At 43.1% G+C, this 11093-nt stretch overlaps 1 pseudogene; it reads right to left on the reverse strand.

The window, feature by feature from the left end:
• The window catches only part of LOC134619409 (uncharacterized), a 111034-nt pseudogene extending 99941 nt beyond the window's left edge, over positions 1 to 11093 (reverse strand).

Below are 11093 nucleotides of genomic sequence, written 5' to 3' on the forward strand. Positions count from 1 at the left end.
CAATTGCGCACGTGCGCAGCTTAGAGGGAACATTGATTGCAGCATAACTAAGGGAGGATTCAGGGTCACCTGGTCCAGCCCTAACTATATGCTTTAGGAAAAAGGAAAGTTTTAAGCCTAATCTTAAAGTAGAGATAGTGTCTGTCTCCTGAATCCAAACTGGAAGCTGGTTCCACAGAAGAGGGGCCTGAAAACTGAAGGCTCTGCCTCCCATTCTACTTTTAAATACTCTGGGAACAACAAGTAGGCCTGCAGAGCGAGAGCGAAGTGCTCTAATAGGGTGATATGGTACTACAAGGTCATTAAGATAAGATGGGGCCTGATTATTTAAGACCTTGTATGTGAGGAGCAGGATTTTGAATTCTGGATTTAACAGGAAGCCAATGAAGGGAAGCCAAAACAGGAGAAATCTGCTCTCTCTTTCTAGTCCCTGTCAGGACTCTTGCTGCAGCATTTTGGATTAACTGAAGGCTTTTCAGTGAGTTTTTAGGACATCCTGATAATACAGAATTACAGTAGTCCAGCCTGGAAGTAATAAATGCATGAACTAGTTTTTCAGGATCACTCTGAGACAGGATATTTCTAATTTTAGAGATGTTGCGCAAATTGAAGAAAGCAGTCTTACATATTTGTTTAATATGTGCGTTGAAGGACATGTCCTGGTCAAAAATGACTCCAAGGTTCCTCACAGTGTTACTGGAGGCCAAGGTAATGCCATCCAGAGTAAGAATCTGGTTAGATACCATATTTCTAAGATTTTCAGGGCCGAGTACAATAACCTCAGTTTGATCTGAACTAAGAAGCACACTGGACAATCCAAATTGATGGCGTTGCATCTTTCAACGTGTTTGTGGGTCGATTTGGATGCTCCAGGTGTGAGAGCAGCCACTCAGCCTCTACTGCAGATGTGTGTCACAAGTTCATCTAGTAGTAGGCTATGGCACTTGGCCACAGGTGGCAGCAGTGGACTGGCCTCCATGTGAGACTGCTCCAGCTGCTATGTGATAGTCCAGCTGCAAACTGAAGACGTATGCAAGTTTTGGAAATTAAACTATACAATATAAAGCGCCTTGAGGCGACTGTTGTTGTGATTTGGTGCTATATAAATAAAATTGAATTGAAATTCAGAATATTCTTAACTTAGCTTTAAAACCAACCCAATCTAACTCTCCTCCACACTCAAAAACAAAGACAAACCAACTGACACATCTGAGTCCCTCACTTTCTTCAATCCACTCACTCTCACAAGCTCCACTTAGTCACACTGGCTCTGTTTATTACTAATTACTCCCCAGAAACACTTCCGTTTTATTTTTTCCTATTTGTGTTTTTGTTTTTTGAATTTGCATTTTCTTTTTTCCTCTTTCTGTTGTGTTTTTTGTGCTTTTGCAGCATTTTTGTTATTGCTGGTGTTTTCTTAAAAAATAAAAAAAAATAAAAGTTAAAAATGTATTGTGCATGAAACAGGAATTCAAACGTGGCTCAGATGTGTGTCACAAGTTAATCTGGCTGTAGGCTATGGCACTTGACCACAGGTGGCGGTAATTTATGGGCTCAAAATGTGGTCATAAATATTTTGTACTTGTAAATCAGGATTTGTATGTGTAAAAAGAATTTGTGTGTGCGTAAAAAAGATTTGTATGTGTAAAAAAGATTTGTGTGTGTGTAAAAAAGATTAGGATTAGTTTAACACAAAGTCAGGGCTGACCCGGGACCATTGCTGTGAGTCACAGTGCGCAGCATAAAGGTCCTTTCACATTGGATGCAGGATGTGCTGCTAATGCTAACTGCTAACTAAAAGCAAAGGATCAAGAATTTGTTGCGCTGGCTGCTGAGCTCTGTGGGTTTTTGCAGCAGCTCTACCTGTACTAGATGCACCTGCTCCTTGTTGTTTCTATCTCTGACTTTATGTCCTCTACAAGAGTTTCTGGTTTTTTTTGCTAGTTCTTCAAATGTTCATGTATGCTAATTCATAACGAACAATACAGCTTTGTAATGAAGACTGTCATTTCCAAAACACTGCCCACCCCCCGCGGTCCACAGCGCTGTATTAAACACGTAGACCTGTGACACAAAAATCACCAAACTCGGACGACCACAGACTGTTTTCCTTCGTGGTGATGAAGGAAAACGCTGGGTTGGCATGTAAAAGGGCATTTATTCCCTTCAAAGACCTGCAGTTCAAAAAAGTGCCCCTCCGACAGACAAACCCATCTGTTCTGTGATTGGATTGTTACATTTGTGATTGACATGACATTGACAAATCAGATGACAGGAAGAAAAATAGGGTCAAAATTCGTACTTGTAACTTGCAGGGGGGTTTTTGGCTAAGTCCACACACAAATCTTTCTTACACATACAAATCTTTTTTACGCACGCACAAATTCTTTTTACACATACAAATCCTGATTTACAAGTACAAAATATTTATGACCACATTTTGAGCCCATAGTAATTGACTTGACTCCATTTGAGTGCGCACAAAGTAAACTGCACACTTTAGTTGTGAAGCGAAAACACTGAAATGGCAGTAATAACACGTACGAGGGGAACGATAACGAAGACGAGATGCTCCTGATCGTTACTCTTGCTGTCCTGTGAACAGCATCGGCGTGGTGTTAATTGTTTGCTTTTGATTTTGCGATCGCCCCGTGAATGAGAACATGACCAGGTAAACCCGCAACCCGCTGCGCGCTCCCGCGGGCGGTAATCACGATCACTGTCTAGCACAACACCTGGAGCTCAGGGGGCAAAACAATCGCATGAGTGCTGCTGTGACTGAGGAAGAATAAAGTAGTCATGGTAAGCCAATCACATGACCACTTAAAGATGACAAAGCAACACGGTGATATATACCAGTTTATAAATTGTGTTGATAGTTTATTTTTATTTATAGATTTATAGGCCACGTAAACCAGAGTCATGATAAACAATATATACGTGTTTTTTCCTCAATAATTTCATCATGTAAGGACAGCGCTAGCAAGCACTCTGGGGAAGTTTTAGGAGTGTGGGTGTGTGTGTGTGGGTGAGAGAGAGAGAGAGAGCAGAAAAAGAGAGAGCGAGTTTTGAGATGTGAGAGATTTGTGACGCTTAGCGTGTTTGGAGTGTGTAGTTAATGTGTTGTCTTGTGTAGTTAGTGTGTAGTGTTGTGTTTGTGTTGTGTGTCAGAACAATGAGGCGACTGCTGTCTCCAGATAGAAACAGCAGTGATACACCTGCTGCTGTCAGACCTGCAGGTATCAGGCTGTGATGTTCTCCTTTATAGTGGACAGAAATTATTTTTTTGGAGTGGCACAAATAATTTGTGTGTCATCTTATTGAATGCAGAACAGCTGATTGTTCTGTAAATAGTTTGAAATGGTTATTTAAAAAATCAAGGTAAAAGGTAAATGGCTGCAAATAACTTTGTTGTTTGCAAAACTTGTGCATAGGATTTTTAAATTGACAAATTATATTTGCATTTAAAGTTATGAAATATGATTCATTAAACATGTTTGTGGTTGTTACAGTAAAAATATAACTTTTTCTACTCTTATTTTATATTTTTTGTCTGATTTTAGATCAATTGTGTTAATACAGTATGTCAAACTGAAAACATGACTGTAAATTCAGACACGTGAGGTTGTGCTGATGATACCAAACAAGACAAAGTAAATAGTTTTTAAAGGTGAAATGTGGAGGAAACATCAAAAGTAGTTAAAAATGACCAATTATACCCTGGAGCCCACAGGGTTAAACGTTTTTTTTTAAAGTAACGCAATAGTTACTTTTCAAGTCATTAATTACTTTTAGAATATTGTAACTCAGTTACTAACTCAGTTACTTTATTGAAGAAGTAACTAGTAACTATAATTAATTACTTTTTCAAAGTAACCTGCCCAACACGGCACACATCTGTTTGACCAACGCCAGTTGATTTGGATCAGCGGTCCAAACAATTTGAACGATTGTTATGTTTCCTTTTGTGTTGAGTTTGACTGATATTTGCTGGATATCAAATGTTTTAAAGCTGTGCAACCTTTATCTGTACATAGCAGTTAAACTGTTTAGATCAATCTTTATTGATAAGATACATTATTCAGTTATGAATTACTGTGTACACAAGAATAAGTTAATGTATTAAGCTAAACTGGCTGAAAGTTTTGTATTATTCTTGTGAATGTTTTTATTGACCCTGTTTATTTAATGCAGGTCAGGTGGCCCTTTAGGGGTTTAAAATGCCGGGCCAATGAACGGCTGGGAGCAGGAATCTTTCTTCATTGAAGCTTCCACTTCCACTGGTCTGGTAGGAAGTTGTCAAAGACGATGCTCTGCCTCCTCCTCCTCCTGAGCATGAAGCAGGTATGGAGGAGATCCAGGCTCCAGACATCCAGAGGCCCTCAGAGCACAAGAGAGCAAGGAAGACCAACAGAGGGGCAGCTGCGCCACTATCCCGGAAAGAGCTGAGGAGAGCCCGGATGAGGGGTCAGCCACGGAGCAGAAGCCAGGGGGGGTTGCAGTGACATGCCCGTGAGCTCCGCCGGCAGCCAGCTGTGCCAGAGTGACCGAGCCCCAGGCTGAGAGGCCGAGGGCACCCCACCCCCGAAGGAGCCCGAGCGAGCCCCAGGTTCCAGGCCCCGACAAGCAGCCACTAGGAGTGAGCCAGTGCGTACCTGGACACAAAGAACCACCAACGCACCGATGTCTGAGGGCGTCCGCCACTGGCAGGGGGAGTGGTGGGGGGAGATAGGCCTCCATTCCTTGGAGGACCTGAGATGTCCCTAGAGAGGTGGCGTCTGATACCCAAACTGACATATAGACACAGACATACAGGCACACACAGATACAAACATCCATTCCCACCCTCATGCTCTCATATGCAATTACTCAGCAGCAGGTAAGCGCAGAGCCCCTCCTGATAATCCTCAATGTCTACGTGTATTTAAAATTGAGAGGTGGGCAACAGCGCCAGGGGTGAGGTTGTACACCCTGATGGTCTTCTGGATGCTGTGTAGCGTGCCCACCCCCAAGGTCCTATATGTATGTGTTATGAGAGTGTGAGTAATGTGAATGTCTAAGTTGTGGGATAAAATTGAGGCACAGGCAGCCAGAAGGCGACAGAGGGGGGGGATGCCTCCTCTGCACCCTGGTGACACACCTTTACCCCAAGGCCCTGCATGTGTGGGTGATTGTGGTGGAGCGGGAAGAGGGAGGCAGCTGGAGATGGGGAGGGAAGGAAGGGAGGGGCAAAGGGGCCCAGGCCCATCCGGACCGGGGCCCAGTTCAGCAGCGCCGCCCGGCCCCACAGAGCTCGGGACGGCCCACCCGATCCCACCACAGAGAAACTGCACCCACCCTGTCATCCACTCATCCTCCAGACTACACAAGACAATAGACACCCAGGCTGAGTTCTTCCTCCACCTCTCCTGTATCTCCCCCACCTGAAGAGTGAGTTGCTGGAGAGAGGAGACCTCCTGCAAGATGTAACAGCCTCCCCCACCAGTCTTCCATACAAACGTTAGACATGCAAACACTCAACACAGCAACACTGAAAGCATTTGAGTGTAAATTTCATTCAAATCAAACTTTATACACAATTACAATAATGGAAAAAAGTCTAAATATTAAAACACTACAACCGCCGAAGAAACAAATAAAACCAATCACAATCAACATCAAAATATGATCATAGAAAAATAGAAGAAGAAGATGACAGCTCCAGCACCGCCCACGACCCTGAAAAGGATATGTGGAAGCGAACGGATGGATGGAAAAATAGAAGAGACATATCACACAATTCATATACGTTCATGTGATCTCTATGTTCAAAAAACCCAATAACCTTGAATCCTTCTTTTAAATTACATTTACATTTCTGCTGGCAGCAAAGAAATTAATCAGAAATTAACCACAATTAATCTGCAGCTTCATCAATGTGATGCTGAGTTTCTGACTGAAATTCAGTCTGAACATGTCTGACTCTGTTAAACAGTCAGAGTGTTTCTCTAACAGCAGGAGCCTCTTTACACTCAACTTCACACAGACGAGCTGAGCAATGATCAAGCAAACTTCTTCTTCTGTCATTTTTAACAGCAGCTTGCATCCAAAGATGTTGAACTACTGCCATCTCCTGGCTTTTACTCTTACTTCTCTTCCAGATCCTCAGATCCTCTTGATGACATCAGTATTTCTCAAAAATGAAAAACCGCTCCTTTCACCTCATCATGACTTAACTGATTAACCACTTTTTCAAACGTAAGTTTCATTTCACCACCAGTTCCTACCCTCAACACTCTCCTTTGACTTCTATACTTCCTGCAACTAATAACCACATGTTCAACCGTCTCCATAGCATTACACCATCACATAACCCAGTCGGATGTTTCCCCATCATAAAAAGAGAACCATTCAGAAAGCAATGACCTGTTTGTATTCTCCTGCTGCCTATTTAACCCACGACTCCTCTTAACTTCTATTGTGTTTTGTACCCCATGTCTCCCTTTTGTTCCATTATCCCATGCCATTCTCCAGAAATTCTTACTTTGTGTCCAAACTATTCTTTTCCCTCAGATTTCAACAATGGTATCTGCACATCTATGTCTACTTTTTTAACAGCTGCTTTAGCCAACCTATCTGCTCTTTCATTACCCACAATACCTCGGTTGAGGGGGTCAGACCAGCACAGTCTCTTTCAGCACACATGGATACTTCATCAGTCTCATAGACACTGAGAACAATTTGTGTAGAGACTAAAGAAACAGTCCACACATAATTGAACAAAAGGCCTCTAAAGTTCTGTGGTTGCCACATTTCCACATGACTGTTTAATTACAGCAAAAACCATAATTATTATTATCTTGATTGATATTGTAATCTCAGTTTTCAACACAATTGTTCATTAACTTAAACAATGTTACAAGATAAATATATATTCTTAGTGCTTATTTTCTGATTAGATTGTTTTATGTATTTTAATAAGAGAGGCCTTTATAAACCAAGCCGATGAGGCGAACAGGAGACCGGTCTAAAAAGATTTAAAGGTAAGCACAGCCTGTTCAAAGAAAAAAGCCAATTGTGCAGATTGGATGAATTCTAAATTATCTGTTCGCCGAGCTGATGATCTTCACCATTAAATTGGCTCAGTAGTGGTGAAATTAAAGTAAATTATAAAATCTGTTAAGTAGATTTCGGGTGACATGTCCATGGTGATTTTGGGTCATTTGTGATAAATAAAAAGTAAAGTCTGGGGAATATTTGATGAAAACTTGTTGTTAATGCTGGGGTGAATTTTAAAGTTGATGTGACGTGTGCTTAAAGTTGATGTGTTATGTGTGTCAATTGTGTTACGTCAGCCAAGAAAAGAGATTAGATTAGGACATTCGGTTCTTCTTCTTCCTAGCGGTTTATATCCCGCGACGCAGGGTCCGCTATCTTGCATGCCTTCCTCCACTTCTTCCTATCAAGGGCGTCTTCTGGTGTAACATTCACAGCCTTCATATCATCCTTGATTCGGTCCATCCAGCGCTTTTTTGGTCTTCCTTGTGGCCTGTTTCCCTCCAGATCTAATTGGTGGGCTGTCTTTGCGATAGAATTTTTATCGCTACGGACAACATGGCCATATCATCGGAGCCTCGCTTCTCGCATCTTGTCTGTGATCGGTGTCACTCCCCATTTTTTCCTGACCTCTTCGTTCCTCACTCTTTCAAGTCGTGTGAGACCCAGAGGCCACCTCAGCATCTTCATCTCCATGGTGTGAAGAGCTTGTCTTTCGCCTTAAGATAGATTGGCATTCTCTTGTCGCATAAGACTCCACTCACCTGACGCCACTTCATCCACGCTGTGTTGACACGGAGTCTGGCGTCTGGCAGGGTTTCGCAGTCTGAGGTGACGAGGGACCCGAGGTACTTGAATTGGGCAACTTTAGTCAGCGGCTCGCCGTCGATAGTGATGGTACTGTTGGTCTGGGGGCCGCATTCAAGGTACTCTGTCTTCTTGATGTTCAGGCGCATGCCGTTTTCGGAGAGCCGGTCTTTCCATGCTTGTGTTTGGATTTGCAGGGCTAGGCAGTTTTCTGTTTCTGATAGGCACACATCATCTGCATACAGGAGGCTCCATGGATGTGGTGATTGCAGATCAGCCGTCGCGGTGTCCATACAGAGAGTGAACAGCAGGGGCGAGAGGGCCGAGCCTTGGTGGACACCAACGGTAATTGGGAAGGCTGGTGATATTCCCGCTGAACATCGGACCTCGCTTGTGACATTACGGTAGAGCAGCTGAGTCCATTTCACATAAGCTTCCGGGGCACCATGATTAGGACATTTGGTTAAGGGATTTAATTCCCAAATTGATTATAGGCTTGGACCCGAGCATCAGATAAATAAACTGGCGATTACAGTCCACAGTGGTGCTTCTAAATGTATTTAATTTGATCTAGGACTGGGGTTGGACTCCTAGGAGCGCAGTGTTCAGCATGTGGCAACGACTCCTGATCGTGGACGCGCGGTAAGGCCTGGTGACGTCCAGTTAGCCCGGGTGGTTCCCGCGAGGATTCAAACTCCCGTTAATAACCAAGTGGTCGAGGATCACTTCTTTTCTGCACTGTTTGAACGAAGAGCTTGGCTCAGGCGTGACCATTTCAATGCGGGTGACAGGAACAGCTTTAAGTAAAGCTTCAGGCGCCAGTTAAATACTGAGATGCTGGTTAAGTGGAGCTTCCGGTCAAGCTGCGGGGAGCGCTTAAATTAATATAGGGCCTAGAAATTTGACCGTTATCAGTGACGGCGTTCCCGAAGCGGGTTGATTGACCAGCAAGGTTGGACCTGGGCTTAGAGGCTTTTAAATTTGTCGAAATTGTGTAAGAAAAGTCTGGTATCAGCAGAAGCGGGCATAAGGGTTGGACCCGGGCGTTGGACGCCAGAAAACCCCCGTAGGGATCATGGTGTTTGTGTCTGTGTGTACTTGGGTTGTCTGATTATTGTGTATTGCTGCAAGTGTGCAAGAATTCTGCTAACCACGCTGAGGATTTTGATGTGAAGGATGTCGTTTGGTTAATGTTTGCAAATGCAAAGAGCTTAGTATATGTGTGTGTGTGTGTGTGTGTGTGTGTGCTGAGGGTGCGTTCTTTTTATATTAAAATTAGTAGAGTTACAGAGGGTATATAGAGTGTGAACATAAAATAAGAGCTCGATTACGCTGTAGAAACGGATGAAAGTCCAGTGAGTGAAGAGTGTGTGTGTGTGTGTGTGTGTGTGTGTGTGTGTGTGTGTGTGTGTGTGTGTGTGTGTGTGTGTGTGTGTGTGGCAGGAAGTGAAGCAGGAAGTCTGAATAGAGCTTGTGAGCTTGTGAGAGACGTTTCAAAATGAAAACAGAGGAATTAGAGAATGAAAGTGCAAAGTAATAGTAATGAAAATGATATTAAATCAATGTCTTAGTGTGTTAATACAGGTGCCCATGGACTTGCTCAACCTCCTGGAAGAATACAGCAGAAAAATGATAGATTAACAGAATTGGGACGAAAACAGGCTTTGGTTTAAGATTTCACAGCTTCACCTCTCATCCTGTCCTTATCCTGAGAAGAAGCTTAAAGGACAGTTAATCTCCTGATGAAGACAGAAGACAGACAGAACAACACCGTGGACTTGAAGAATTAACAGCAGGCAAAAAGACACTGAAGGCTCCAGCAATGGTCAATGGTAACTTTATTGTCCCTAACGGGAAATTGATTTGCAGTATGTCCGTACAAACAAACAAACAGACAACCAACACACCACATACACACACCAAAATAATATAATATAATATAAGCCTGAGAAAACAACCTAGATTTTCCATCAAAAAAGGGCAATATGCAATGGCAACAACACTTATGGTTTAGTGTTATTAACTATGATAATAGCACTGGGTACAAAAGACAGTCTATGTCTCTTTGTCTTCACTGCAGGCACTTTATAACGACGACCTGATGGAAGCAGTTGAAAATCATTAAAGAGACGATGATCTGAACACAACAGGACAGAGGTCGCCTTCCTCAGCACCTGCCTGTTCTAAAAGTCCACAAGCTGGACCTGAGACCTCCCTGAAATCTGACCTGCCACTTTAACCAGGTTGTTAAGTCTGGTCTTATTATTCAGGGACATATTACCGTACCAAGCAATGATACTGTCATGGTCCTGGGTCGGTGACCCAGTGTTTTTGGTTCTGGACTTTTACTTTTGATGGTTTGTATTATGACTGTTGATTTGGGTTTCCTAGGGTTTAGTGGTGTTCCCTCTGTTTGGTGTCTTCCCTGCTTGTGCATCCCCTTAGTGTAGTAGGTCTCTGTGTTTAGTCCGCGTCTCTGAGTCTGTGTCATTACGTGCATGTGTTTCCTGTTTTACTTTGAAGGTCTCTGTCTTATGTCAGCGTGTTCTGTTTACGTTTCCCCTGCCCCGTCAGCTGTTATGTTTCCCAGATGTGTTTCCCTCCTGTTTCCCATCCCCTGATTACTGGTGTGTATTTATAGTGTGTGTTCACCCCTCCTCGTTGCTGGTTCGTCTGTGTTGTTTCCCCTCGGTCTCCCTGCGTCTCTCCGTGTGTATTTCCCCGGACCTCCCTGCATCTTCGTTTCTGGTTTGTTTTGTTAGTTTTACCCAGTTTAGGTTCCAGGTTCATGTTCCCAGTGCCATTGTTGTTTGTATTTCCTTTTGTTTAATAAATACTCACCTGCACCTGAGCTGCCGCATTTTGGGTCCTAATATATTCCACACGTCTGCCACACCGGACGTGACAGATACTTTAGGTTAAAACAGATTCAATAAAACTTTTATAAAAACGAGTCATCACTTCAGATGAAACATTAAAACCTCTCCACCTCCTTAAAAAGTACAGTCTTTGTTGAACCTTTTTCACTGTAGCAGCAAGATGTGACTCAAAGGACAGAGCCTTATCAAGAACAAGCCCCAAATACTTATAACTGTCCACCAGTTCAATGGCTGCACCATTTACCCCTGTTAGTGCAGGATGGGGGGATGTCTTCCTGAAGTCAGTTACCATGTCCTTGGTTTTCAAGGTGTTGATCATTAAGAAGGACTGATCACACCACCAAACAAACTCATCCACAACAGGCCCATGGG

Source organism: Pelmatolapia mariae, linkage group LG20 (assembly GCF_036321145.2).
Source record: "Pelmatolapia mariae isolate MD_Pm_ZW linkage group LG20, Pm_UMD_F_2, whole genome shotgun sequence".
Lineage (NCBI taxonomy): Eukaryota > Metazoa > Chordata > Actinopteri > Cichliformes > Cichlidae > Pelmatolapia > Pelmatolapia mariae.